This window comes from Acomys minous (genome assembly GCF_964271855.1).
Source record: "Acomys minous genome assembly, chromosome: 14".
Classification (NCBI taxonomy): Eukaryota; Metazoa; Chordata; class Mammalia; order Rodentia; family Muridae; genus Acomys; species Acomys minous.
In genome coordinates, this window is record NC_140496.1 from 30,935,351 (window position 1) to 30,949,857 (window position 14,507).

At 46.4% G+C, this 14,507-nt stretch overlaps 1 long non-coding RNA gene across 1 annotated transcript; it reads right to left on the reverse strand.

The window, feature by feature from the left end:
• Window positions 1–835: 835 nt before the first annotated feature.
• On the reverse strand, window positions 836–13,465 carry LOC311583482. The gene is made up of 4 exons (XR_014774534.1): window positions 13,054–13,465; window positions 12,726–12,879; window positions 3,345–3,456; window positions 836–1,233 (listed from the first exon to the last, which is right to left on the reverse strand). It is a non-coding gene; the product is annotated as an uncharacterized lncRNA (long non-coding RNA).
• Between the last annotated feature and the right edge of the window lie 1,042 nt (window positions 13,466–14,507).

Consider the following 14,507-nt stretch of genomic DNA (forward strand, 5'->3'; position numbering starts at 1 on the left):
TCTTGGCTTGAATGCTGATGTGTGATCTAATATATTCTTCTGATGCTTATGCCTTCATAGGTGAATTGATGATTTGTTTTGGTTTTTTTTTGGGGGGGGAGGTTGAGACAGGGTCTCTCTGCGTAGCCTTGGCTGCCCCCAGATTTACTCTGTAGACCAGGCTGGCCTCCCAACTCACAGTGATCCGCCTGCCTCTGCCTCCCAAGTGCTGGGATTAAAGGTGTGTGCCACCACTTCGGGCTTGAGTTGGTGATTTTTTACCCTCACAGTTTTTTGGGTTTTTTTTTTTGTTTTTTGTTTTTGAGATTATAATTTAATTACATTTTCTTTTCCCTTTTCTTTCTCCAAACCCTCCCATATGCCCCTCCCGCTCCTTCAAATCCATGGCTTTTTTTACTAATTGTTGTTGCATATGTATGCATGTAGTATATATGTATGTATGTATGTATATATGTATGTGTATATACATATTCCTAAATATAACCTGTTCAATCATGTAATGTTACTTTTATGTTTTCAGGACTGACCATCTGGAAGTGAACAACCACTCGGGGTGCTCTTCCTGGGGAGACCACTTCTGCTCCCAGCTTTCCTCGGTTTCCTATAGTTCTTTGAGTAGAGTTGAGGCCTCGTGGGTCCCCCTCCCCCTCCCAATTCGGTTTAACATGTTCATGGCTGTTGCTCTTGTCCAGTTCATGTTTGGGGCAGTCACACTGGTGAGACTTACCAACACAGCTTCTGATGGTACCAGCAAATATTATGGAGTTTGTGACCCCTGGGAAAAGACCACAGCACATCCCATGAGGCACAGCACACAGGGCTTAAGTTTGTCTCTGCTGTGAGGCGGTCCTAAGCGGAAGCCTTATTTGATTCATCCATCTGGAACTGGGTCAACATGCAGCAGCCACTCAATTAACACGTATTGGAGGAAAGAAAAGGTGGATGGTTGGGGCTGTCAGCATCCAACCTAACCCTCCCAGTCATCCCCCCCAAGAGACTCTTCTGTTGCTCTCCCTCTCTGGTTCCTTTTCTTCTGTCCCACCCTTGTGCCCTTTCTTCAGGACTGTCCGGCTGCAGCACAGAGAGATGCGTGCGCAGTTCTGATGCCATCCACTCTCTGCACCCAGACCTGAGTGATGAGACCTGGGTCCTGATGCGGGATCTCAACCTTTCTGTGCCTCCGTTTCCTCATGGGTGAAATGCCAACAATAGTCCCTATGCCTCTCAGGTTTGCTGCAAAAATTAAATGGAAAAAAATATTTTTGTATATTTGTATTCTTCTGTGGGTTGGGGGGCAGGGGTAGCAGGCGAGGCGGCAGCGGATGGAGCCAGCCTCTCAGCCTGGCTGAGAGGAGCTGCATTCTAACACTCTTCTTGCCTTTCACCTTTTCTTGCAACTGTCAGTTGAGACATAGGCGCCCCCTAACTTCCTGTCATCCCTGTCGGACTCAGTGAGGTGAGGCAGGCGTTCTAAGACGTCTGTTCCTTCGGCAGTTAGTCTGACAGGTGTTCTGCCTGCAGTCTCCTACACTGCTTCAGTCTACATCAAGGGACCCATGGGGGGGACCCGTGGTGTCCTAACTGCACTTCTTTCCCTAGCTTCTCTGTCTTGTCTTAGAGTATCTTTATTTTAAATTGTATGTGGGTGTGGGTGTCCATGTGTGAGTGTGTGCATATGCTCATGTGCACACAGGTGTCCGTGGAGGCCTGAGGGGTCAGATCCCCCTGGAGCTGCTTGATGTGAGGGTGCTAAGATCAGTATGAATTTTTTTTTTTTTTTGGTTTTCGAGATAGGGTCTCTCTGTGTAACCTTTGGCTATGCTGGACTCACTTTGTAGACCAGGTCAGCCTCGAACTCACAGCGACCTGCTTGCCTCTGCCTTCCGAGTGCTGGGATTAAAGGCATGAGCCACCACACCCAGCTCCAATATGCATTCTTAACTCCAGCCCCTGACTTTTTTTTTTTTATACATGCTTATTGGCCGGTCAATGCTAAAGACATCATAGATTCTCTGAAACATAAACTAAATTTTGTTACCAATTATTTATACTGGAATGTTCTTAAAATTATCTGGGAGATACAGAGAGGCCGGCAGGATGACAGCTTGTGTCCTGTAAATGTCCCTTACTATAAAAAGGCAGCACACGCTTATTAAGGAAAAAGTACAAAACTGAATAAAGCTAAAAATAAAAGAGACTTTCTTCCTTCCCACCACCCCCACATCCCTAACTTGCTGCCATGGGAGGTGTGGCTATGTATAGCCCCTCAGACATTTTCTAAAATGATCTTTTCATAATGTGTTTAGAAAAAAAAATCAGTTCTGCTTCCTACTTCCTGTTTCTTAGCTTGCTTGTCTCTACAATGGATGGAGGCCCAGGCATTGAATTACACCCTGCTTAATGGCTGCAGAGACCCTCTCTGTGCAAGGCTCCTACTACAGGGACTATTATGTCATACTTTTGAGGCTATTTTATTTGGGTTCTTAATACCTCTACCCTAATCCCTTTCAACCTCCAACACTAGGTAGGAGAGAAAGATTAGAGGGGAAAGGGGGCATAGGCCTCTATAGACTACTTTCTGCTGATTAAAGTTGTTGGCTTCCTTGGGGCAAGTCCAGTCATAGTCAGGCTATCTCCATCTTTTTTTTTTCTCTCTCATCAAATGCAACAGCAGCAGCCAGAAGCAGCATGGGGGAGCAATGGCTTTCTTCTTCACAATGCCTTGCCCCCGCTCCAGGCTCTGGACTTTATACCCTCATAAGAGTTTCCAGAATTAACTTCAGCTGGCACAAATCATGCCCCTGCCAGAGCATGAGACACATTCTAGTCAGCTTCTGTGGACAATCTGAAGCAGCCCCATATTCCAAGATTAAAACAAAAACATTCACACAACATAATTGGATGTTTGTTTGTTTGTTTGGTTTTGGAATAGGGTTTCTCTGTGTGGCCCTGGCTTTCCTGGACTTGTTTTGTAGACCAGACTGGCCTTGAACTCACAGAGATCCACCTGCCTGTTTCCTAAGTGCTGGGATCAAAGGAGTGTGCCACCACCATCTGGCATAACTGGGTTTTTAAAGAAACAAAATCCTCACAACAGACTATGGTCTTCAGCCCTGCTGAAGACATCTTCAATGTGAAAAATGTAACATCAAAGCCAGAAACTTAATTTGCAAAGGGATCCTTGTGGGCCTGGTTGGGGGTGGAGGGAGCTGGTAGACGTTTTTGGCCTTTGTAAAGCACCAGCTGGTGGCCAGATGCCACGAGCCTCTCACTTGAGAATGCTAACCCTCTTCTGGGGACACTGAAGTCCCAAGCAGAACTGGACAACGGCCAGCCCTAGGTACCTGGAGAAGCAGAGGTGCCTCTAGGTCAGAGACTTGCTGTAGAACAGCTCACAGCCCCCGGACAGTGTGGCTAGGCATCTTTTCATTTCCTTCAGGGCTTTGCTTGCTACCACTGAGAAATATAACACAAGTAGGTTTATGTCTGGGAAGAGCTCTGCCTAGGAAGAGCATCTCTCAGGGACAGACTAGTGATAGTGTCTCGCTGGCCAAGACCAGTGAGGGGGACCATATTAGCTGCAGAATTGTTTGTTCATGTTTTTAGAACTGGTATCAACTCAAATGTCCATGGACAAGTGTTTTTTGCCTGAGTATGGAATATCCTGCAGGAGCTCATGTGTTGGAAGCCTTGGTCCCCCATGCTCCCCGCCCCCCCCTCCCTGTGGTGCTTCTTGGTCATGTTGTGGACTCTTTAGGAGGCCGAGCCTCTTTGGAGGAAGTGGATGGGTGAAGGAAAGAGGTCATGGGGTGTAGCCCGGCCCTGCTTCCATCTGAAGCTCTCTGATTCCTCATGTCCATGTAACAGAACCAGAGCCTCAAGCCCCCGCTGCCCAGCCATGAGTCATGCCTACTTCATAGCCATGTTGTAGTGTACTCCTTGAACTACACACCGGAACCCCTCCTCCCTCAAGAAGCTCCTTTCATGCCTTTCCTCACAGCAACAAGAGGTAACAAACGCAGCAGGAGAATATGGGTAGAGGCTCTCTTACAGGATGGGATATGTATCGACACCAAAAAGGAGCAGATCGACCTTAAACCAGGGTTAACTGAAGAGCAACAGGATGCTGTGTAGTATGAGAGACACCATGGAAAGACCTGCGCAGGGTGAGACTCACGGAACTGCACGGAAAGACCTGCGCAGGGTGAGATGCACGGAGCTGCATGGAAAGACCTGCGCAGGGTGAGACGCACGGAACTGCATGGAAAGACCTGCGCAGGGTGAGACGCACGGAGCTGCACGGAAAGACCTGCGCAGGGAGAGATGCACGGAACTGCACGGAAAGACCTGCGCAGGGAGAGATGCACGGAACTGCACGGAAAGACCTGCGCAGGGAGAGATGAACGGAACTGCATGGAAAGACCTGCGCAGGGTGAGACGCACGGAACTGCACGGAAAGACCTGCGCAGGGTGAGACGCACGGAACTGCGTGGAAAGACCTGCGCAGGGAGAGAGGCACGGAACTGCACGGAAAGACCTGCGCAGGGAGAGACGCACGGAACTGCATGGAAAGACCTGCGCAGGGTGAGACGCACGGAACTGCATGGAAAGACCTGCGCAGGGAGAGATGCACGGAACTGCATGGAAAGACCTGCGCAGGGTGAGACACACGGAGCTGCATGGAAAGACCTGCGCAGAGTGAGACGCACGAAACTGCACGGAAAGACCTGCGCAGGGTGAGATGCACGGAACTGCATGGAAAGACTTGCGCAGGGAGAGAGGCACGGAACTGCATGGAAAGACCTGTGCAGGATGAGACGCATGGAACGGCATGGAAAGACTTGCCCAGGGAGAGATGCATGGAACTGCATGGAAAGACCTGTGCAGGGTAAGACGCAGGGAGCTGCATGGAAAGACCTGCACAGGGTGAGACGCACGGAACTGCATGGAAAGACCTGAGCAGGGTGGGATGCATGGAACTGCATGGAAAGACCTGCGCAGGGTGAGATGCACGGAAATGCATGGAAAGACCTGCGCAGGGTGAGATGCACGGAACTGCATGGAAAGACCTGAGCAGGGTGGGATGCATGGAACTGCATGGAAAGACCTGCGCAGGGAGAGATGCACGGAACTGCATGGAAAGACCTGCGCAGGGTGAGATGCACGGAACTGCATGGAAAGACCTGAGCAGGGTGGGATGCATGGAACTGCATGGAAAGACCTGCGCAGGGAGAGATGCATGGAACTGCATGGAAAGACCTGCGCAGGGTGAGATGCACGGAACTGGTAACAAAATCACCAGAATCATATTACTGGCGATTTCAGAGCAATAGTAATTCTTATTCCAATAAGAAGGGGAAAGACTTCCTGCCGGGCCTTATTGGGAACTTCACCTCTATCTGTGAGTTTTCTTTCTTTCTTTCTTTCTTTCTTTCTTTCTTTCTTTCCTTCCTTCCTTCCTTTTTTCTTGTTCTTTAACTTAAAGCCATCCCTTTTTCCTCTTCTGCTTTTTTCTCTCAGCTTAAAGGTGACAAAGTTGTATATGAATATAATACATACCTGCTATAGATATGTGTTTATATATGTATGCTGTATATATACATACACACACACACACACATATATATCAAGATGTTTTTTTTTAGTGTGTCTTAGTTACTGTTTTATTGCTGTGAGGAGACAACATGACCAATACAACTTATAAAATAAAGCACTTAATGGAGGTCTTGCTTACATTTTCAGAGGGTTAGTCCATTGTCAGCATGGCAGACAGCATGGTGATAGGCAGACAGGCACGGCACTGGAGCAGCAGCTGAGAGCGCACACCTGATCCACAACTTGCAAAGAGAGAGAGAGAAAGTCTGGGACTGGTGTGGGCTTTTGAAAGCTCAAAGCCCACCCACAGTGACACCTCCTTCCACCAAGGCCACACACCTTCTAATCCTTCCTAAACAGTTCTACAAACTGGAGGTGAGACCACACATTAAAACATATATGAAGCCGGGCGGTGGTGGCGCACACCTTTAATTCCAGCACTTGGGAGGCAGAGGCAGGAGGATGGCTGTGAGTTTGAGGCCAGTCTGGTCTAAAAAGCAAGTCCAGGATAGTCAAGGCTACACAGAGAAACCCTGTCTCAAAAAAACAAAAACAAAAACAAAAACAAAAACACCAACATATATGAGCTTAAGGGGCCATCTCACTCAATCTACTACAGTGTGTGTGTTGTATGTGTGTGTGTGTATGTGTGTGTGTTGTATGTGTGTGTGTATGTGTGTGTGTATGTGTGTATGTTGTATGTGTGTGTGTGTGTATGTGTGTGTAGGTGTGCTCACCTGTTTGTGCATCCGTGGAAGCCAGAGCTCAACAATGGGCGTCTTCTGATACTGCTCTGAACCTTTTTTTTTTCTTTTTGGTTTTTCAAGACAGGGTCTCTCTGTGTAGCCTTGGCTGATCTAGACTCACTTTGTAGACCAGGCTGGCCTCGAACTCAACATTGATCCACCTGCCTCTACCTCCCAAGTGCTGGGATTAAAGGTGTGCGCCACCACACCCGACTTGAACCTTACTTTTTGAGTCAGCCTCTGCCACTGAACCTGGAGATAGGCTGGTCAATGAGCCCCTTGGCTCCACCTGTCTCTGCCCTTCAGTATTGGGTTTACAGACACACGCGACTGTGTCCAGCTTTTATATGGATACTAAAGGTCTGAACTTAGGTCCTCATACTTGCCTGATAAGCACTCTCCCCACTGGGGCCAGCTGGACATGATATTATACATGTCTGCTATAAGAGGATTGTCACAATCAAGCTAGCTACCATGTTCATAACTCCACAGAGTTATCCTTTATCTCAGTTGCCAGAACATTGAAGATCTGTTCTCTCAGCAACTTTTATGTGCAAGGCTCACCATGTTAACCGCAGCCTCCATGTTGTACACTGGATCTCAGAGCTCACTCACCCTGCCCAGCTGAAGCTGTGTTCCCCGTGTGCCTCGCTTCCCCATCCTTTGGCTCCAGGCCCTGGTGCCCACTGTTCTGTTCCTTGCTTCTGTGGGTATTCCAGAATCCGTACCTAAGTGTTACAAAGTGTCTTTCTGTGCCTGGCTTATTTCTCTGAGATAACATCCTATAGATTAATCAACACTGCCACAAATGACAGGGTTCCCTTCAAGGTTCAGTGATCTTCCTGGGTGCATAAATACCATGTTTTCATCACCCACTCATCTGTAAATGGGAACTCGGGTTGATTCCATATTGTAGCTATTTTGGATCACACTGTAAGGAGAGGGAAATGCATTTATCTCTTTGATATTCCGACTTCACTCTCTTTGGCACAGCTCTATTTTTAAAGTCTTTCTTGAAGAGACAGACCTACATACTGTTTTCCAAAATAGCAATGTCATTTTAAACCCTTCCATCTCTGCACAGGTGTTCTGTCTCTCCACACCCTCACCAATGTTTGCCCGTCTTCTGTCATTTTTCGGCAACAGCTATCCTAACAGATGGTCAGTGATGCTGAATGAGGTTTCTGTATACCTGCCAACCACTTGTGTGTCTTCTTTTAAGAAACATCTATCCAGGTCCTTTGACCATTTCAAATGTTCAAAAATGGCTTTATCCCTTGTTAACACAGGGTCTTCCAGTGTAGCCCAGGCCGACCTCAAGCATGCAGTCCTGTGTCAACCTCTGGAGTGCTTGCTGGAGGCACACATTGTGACCCCAGCTCTTAGTCCCCTGGTTTTGAATAATATAAATTTCCCCCCCTGGCTATTGAGTTGAGTTCCTTAGGTGTCTCGGATGTTAGCCCCTCACCAGATGCACATCTGGAAACACCCATTCCCACCCCACAGACCGTTCTTTATTCTGTTATTTCCCTGGGAAGTGCTTTAGTTTGCTGCCCTTCTCCATAGGCTGGCACAGTCCAAAACTCACAGCCCATTGGGCTATCTTTGCTTTTGTCACTATGCTTTGGATCCGTGTTCTAAAATGTCAACTCTTCTCTATGCTTTCCTCTACAAACTCCAGTGTATGGGCTCAGGTTTTATGTTAAATTTTTAGTCCACTCTGTGTTCCTTTTGAATACAGTGTGAGAAGAAAGTCTGTTCTGCGTGTGGATAGGACCCAGTTTCCCCCACGCGCTGTGCTGAAGGGACTGTTCCCCCATTGTGCTCTCTTGGCATCGTGGTTGAAGATCAACTGGTCACAAATGCATGTGGGCTGTATTTTAGTCTACTGGCCTAAGCATTTATCTTTATTCCAATACCACACTGTCTTGATTAGCTTTGTGGCACACTTTGAAATAAAATAGTAAAAAGTCTCTAGCTTTGTTATTTGGGGGCCAAAAAAAAAGTTTTCTAGCATTTTCTGCGGTTCCATTTGAGTTTTAGGATTTTTTTTTCCCCTATTTCTATAAAAAGTGACACAGATTTTATTTTATATTTTTATGTTTTGAATCAGGGTCTCACTCTATAGACAAGGCCAGCCTCAAAAACAAATGTTCATCTCTTTCTGCCTCCCCAAGTGTTGGGATTAAAGATGTGCGTCACCACACCCCCTGCCCATTAATTTTTTTCTTGCCATTTAATTTTTGATAGGGATTGCAAACAACTGTAGACTGAGAATTACAGGCTTTTGGGCGGGGGGAGAGACAAGGTTTCTTTGTGTAGCACTGGCTGTATTGGATTTGCTTTGTAGACCAGGCTGGTCCTGAACTCACAGCAATCCACTTGCTTCTCCTCCCGGGCGCTGGGATTACAGGCACGTGCCACCACGCCTGGCCATAAGAATTACAGACATATTAACATAATTTTTTTTTTTTTTGGTTTTTTGAGACAAGGTTTCTCTGTGTAGCCTTGGCTGTCCTAGACTCGCTTTGTAGACCAGGCTGGCCTCGAACTCACAGTGATCCGCCTGCCTCTGCCTCCCGAGTGCTGGGATTAAAGGCATGCGCCACCACGCCTGGCTAACATAAATTCTTTCACCCTCCCCAAACAGAGAATATTTTCCCAGTGATTTGTATCTTCTTTGGTTAGTGTTTCATGGCTTTTAGTTGATAAATGTTTACCTTTCTGGTTAAACTTATTTCCAAGTATTTCTGTGCTACTGTCATGGGATTCTATTCTTGATTTCCTTGTTTACATAGTTTGTTGTTACTGTATAGAAACACTGCTAATTTTCTGTGTATGTATTCAGGTGTATGGAAAAATGTGTGTGTGTGTGTGTGTGTGTGTGTGTGTGTGTGTGTGTGTGTGTGTCTAGGCCAGAGGTTGGTGCCAAGTGCACTTCCCAAATGATCTCCCCTTTAACTTTTGGGACATGGTCTCTCACTAACCCAGAGCTTACTGATTTGGTTAGACTGATTGAGCAGCAAGCCCCAAGGATCTTCTTGTCTCTGTCTCCCCAGTACTGGGATGAGAGGCATGCACCAGTGTACCTAGGGTGCTAGGGATCCAGACTCAGGCCCCCATGTTTGTACCACAAGCACTTTACCTCCTGAGCCCTAAGCCCAGCCAGAGTTTTGTGTGTTAGATTTATAGTCTTGCAATTTTACTGAATTGGCTTATTAGCTTTTGAATCCCTTTTTTAAAAAAGAGATTTATTTCATTATTTATTTATGTGTCTATGTATGTGTGGTCAGTATGTGTGTCTGTGAATGTACCAGCATAGGACTGGGGACCTAGCTCAGTTGGTAGGGTTCCTGCCTAGTGTACACAAAGTCCTGGGTTCAATCCCGAGCACTGCACAAACACGGTAAAGGGCAGCACTCGGAAGGTGGGGGCAGTAGGATCGGGAGTTCAAGGTTAGCCTCTGCTACATAGCAAACTTACGATCATCCTTGGAATTATGAGACCCTGACTCAAAACCAAGTTGGCAAATAAAGTCTAAGTGGGTGCATGTGGACAGAATTAAATTCCAGAATCTTGAAAGAAAGGGATACACGAGGGTCCACAGCAGCATTATCCACAATAGACAAAGGCTAGAAATGCCCCATATGTGCACCCATGGGTGAATGGGGGAAATGTGGTATTTAGAAAAGAATGAAGCTTCTAGGGAGATGGCTCAGTGGGTAAAGTGCATGCTGTAAAACTTGAGGTCCAAACCACACAATGCCAGGTGGCTGTGGTGACCCACTTATAATACCGAGGCTCACAGGCAGAGACGCAGGGGACTCGTCCCTAGAGAAAGCTGGCTGACTATGGATGGGAGCCTCATTGGTGACCTCTGGGTTTGACTGAGAGACTCTGCCTCAACGAATACTGTGGAGAATGACTGAGGACGACTCCAATGTCAATCTCACCCCCCACACATACACAAGAGTGAACTTCTGACACATGCCCCAACACAAATGAACACTGATGACAGCACGAAATGTCAGACACAAAGAAACAAATACTGTGCGGGTCTTCTTATGCATGAGCAGGGCCCACAACTAACCAGCTTTCTCATGACAGAGCATAGAATGGTGCCCTCTGGCAAAGGGCATGGGGGTTAGTTACAGTTCGAGGGGAAGTGCCCATTTAAAAAGATGAGAAACCTCTGGAACCAGGAGTGGTGGTGCACAGCTGTAGTTCCTGCATATAAGGGACAGAGGTGGGAGGAACGCCACTGATTTGAGGCCAGCCTGGTCTACGTAAGTTCTGGGCCAGCCCTCTGTGACTACTGCATGGGGAGATGCTGCTTCAGAAAAAGGATGCTCAGCCGGGCGTGGTGGCGCATGCCTATAATCCCAGCACTTGGGAGGCAGAGGAAGGTGGATTGCTGTGAGTTCAAGGCCAGCCTGGTCTACAAAGCTGGTCCAGGACAGCCAAGACTACACAAAGAAACCCTGTCTCAAACAAAGAAACAAACAAACAAATAAAAAAAAGGCTGCTCTGCAGAAGAGTAGTGGTGATGGCTGCACCACACCAAGACATTAGCACCACTGAGCTGCTGCTTAAAAGCGTTAAATGATGGAGGTGTGTGTGTGTGTGTGTGTGTGTGTGTGTGTGTGTGTGTGTGTGTGTATTTATCACGATAGGAATAAATGAATGAATAAGACAACCTACATGGCAGCATAAGGAACTCTAAAAGTCTGTCCTTCCATAAAAACCAATGAAAAAAATCTAGTAAAAATCGTTAGGATATTAAGTTTCTCAGCACTCTGGGGACCAAAGCCTTAATGGAGCCAGAAGAACGCCTAGAAAGAAAACCAGCCAGTCCATAAGAAGGTCAGCGTGCAGTGCTCTGCATCCAAAGCAGCAAGAAAGGACTGTCTGCATGCAGGGATGCATACAAGGTACGAGGGATGAACTCAGGCTCTCACCCTGAGTGACAGCCCCCACCCAGCCCAGTCAGAGTATTCAAACATCAAATGTAAAAAAGGAAATTATGGGAACAGTGACTGAACACATAAAGAATATTGATAAGTATCTAAAAAGCTAGGACATACAAAAAAGACTCAAACAGTAATTTTGGAGCTGCAAAGCATAATCTCTCTGTCCCCCTGGCCCAAATTTTGTAAAGCATTTCAATAGCAGATTAGAGAAGAGAGGAAAAGGATTAACTTAAACTGATCAAGATCATCAGGCCTGAGAAACAAAGACAAGTGAACTGGGATACCACCAAGTGCATCAACATATGCGTAATGGAAAGAGAGAGATAAAAGGGAAGAAATAGTCATGATAACAATGGTCAGAAATGGTCCCAGCTATGACGAAAGTGTGACTCCACACAGGTAAGAGGTCCGACATACTTAAGTCAGATGAGTACAAATAGTTGAATTATTCACAATAGCTCCAAAGTAGAAACAATTCTGTCACGACAGAATGAATGGTGATAATATTACATGTATACACACACACACACACACACGTCATACTAGCCAGCCTTGTAAAGGAGCACAATAACACAGATAGCCTTGAAGTCATCATGCTACATACAAGATGTCCAACACAGAAGCCCTCCAAGTACATGATCCAGTTTGGAATAATGTTCAATGTAGGAGATGCATAGAGATGCAGGGTGGACTGGTGATTGGCAGGGCCAGAGAGACAGGAGAAATGGGATTGTAAATAACCAGAAAATCTTGAAATATCTCTGCAAAAAATTTCAAACTGTTGAATGCCAAAGGCAAAAGGACAAAAGGCCCCAAACTTGATACTTATACAAGTATCACTGTATTATCTACTTTGATTAAGCCATAAATCATAACCATAATTTTTCATATCATTTACAATGTTTAGTTTGGAAAGTGACATTTTGAGTTAAGTTGAACTAGTATGCTATATATTCTTATTTTAAATGCCAGGGGCTATAAGATAAATCTGTCTTTTCTTAGGAGAAAGTGAGTCTTTGATTTTATTCTTGTGACCTAAGATGACAGATGGGAATTTTTCTTGTGGATGGACTGATTGATTGGTAATAACTGCGTACTCTGAGAAGTATGCTGAGGAGGGAGTTCAGGCTCAGGGGAAGGGTGCAGTGTTGGATTAGTGATGTCTGCTATGAGCACAGCACTGGGGAGCTGATTATTTGCAAGGCCAGTCATTTTTTTTTTCTTTTATCAGATCTCTTGGCGAGTGAGAGAGATAACATATGAGTCTTTGCGTGTGGTATGTGGCCTTTTTGCTTCATAAACATAGAGAGAATATTTACTTAAAAATACTGGGCATTAAAAAAAGCTTCTTTTGATAAAAGTTTATTGTTTCACAAGTAATCTAAGCTCCTGTGAGTAACCCCAATACACTCACTGGTTCATCAGGCTGCACTTGGATGAATCATTTCTGCAGTCTGCTGCTGTGTTCTCTATCAGGAAAAGGTCACTTAATGCCCCGCCATGAGCGCAACTCTTGCAATGTCCCAGTTCCTACCTCGGCTTCTGCCCTTAAGAAAAACATTCATGCTCTTCCTCTCTCTCCCCTCTCTTCCTATGTCTCTGTGTCTGTCCCTCTGTCTCTCTCTCTCTCTTTCTGGGGTACCTCTCCCCCGCCTTCTCCCCCCATGTTCACTTAATAAATCTCCTATAATATAGTAAAAAAAAAAAAAAAAGAAAAAAAAAAAAAGAAAAACATTCATGACCTAAGCCAGGCGTGGTGGCACATGCCTTTAATCCCAGCACCTGGGAGGCAGAGGCAGGTGGATCTCTGTGAGTTCAAGGCAAGACTGGTCTACAAAGGGAGTCCAGGACAGCCATAGCTGTTACACAGAGAAACCCTGTCTCAAAAAAACCTTAAAAAAAAAACAAACCACAAAAACAAAAAACAGCAGTTATGGCCTATTTGGAGAAACTAACGGTGAAGGCTCACCACCTCCAGGCTGGAAGCATCTAGGTTCACTCTCCCCTGTCAATCCCCAGGTGGCTGACTTCTAGGGACATGATCAATCTGGACCTTTGTGTCCTTGCCTGGGAAATATGTCCTTTGTTCTTCTAGGGATGCTATAGGTTGGGAGTGAGAAAATGCACAGGAAAGTTCTAGGGGACTTTTAACATCCAACAATGGACAGATCAGTTCTCTGTGCCACTCCCCAGAACATGTCAGGGGCAGTAGGAGACAGCCATTGCTTTCTTAGGACCCACCTTCTAGCCCGGCAAACTGCCTCTCTTTGGCCACCACTCTTATCCACCAAGTAGGTCTCTTCTGAAAGCCCATGCCAGCAGCCCACTAGCTGTCTGTGTTTCTGCACAGTTACATCTTACCGTGACAGTGTCAGGACTCGTCCAGTCCTGGCAGTTGTGTGAAGCCAAGGCTGTTCCCAGAGACAGCAGAGCAGACCCCACCTGGCCACATGGTTTCCCATAGAGGCTGCCCAGCAGTTTCGCTTGGCCCCACAGCTCAGTCTCCGAGAAACCATCCTGGTAGGGGGCTGGAGACACACTCACTCTGAAAGGCAACTCGTATAAGTGGGGAGCAGGTACTGAGCAGGAGGCAGCCAGTGGCTACAACCAGGGAGCTCGTCATCTTGCAAAGGGGGAGTCTTCTTAGTCATACCCAGAAAGCATCTTCCAGAATAATCCTGTCAAGGCTAGGGTAATACACCTATCTTATCTAGTTCCTCTTAAGCCCTCACGTCCAAATGTTTGCTGAGAGGTGTCGTGGTAACCGTGACGCCACAATGGAACATTCTTCCCAAAGCGTAGAAGAAACTCCGCTATAGAGCTCAGCTGCATAAGGCCACAGTGAGTCCATTTCTCCCTTAGTGGGACTAGTTCACAGAAGAACTCGCAGCACCATCCCGGGGACAAAAGAAACGTCTCATGTCCTGAGGGGAACATGGTGACTTAGAACTGTGCACACAGTTTCCTTAGGTCATGGTGCACAGTTTGAGACACTGCGCTGTAAGGGGATGTCCCCAAGGGCTTGGTGGTTCAGATAGCTTTGAGTTCACAGTCCGGAGTCACAGCTTAGATGCTTGGGCCTCTTACTCAATGTCTCTGGGTGTCAGTTTCTGAGTCTGTAAATGGGCATAATGAGAGAGTGTCTGTGTCTCAGGTGGCTACATGAATGGATTGAGCTAAATGCTGGGACTGTTGC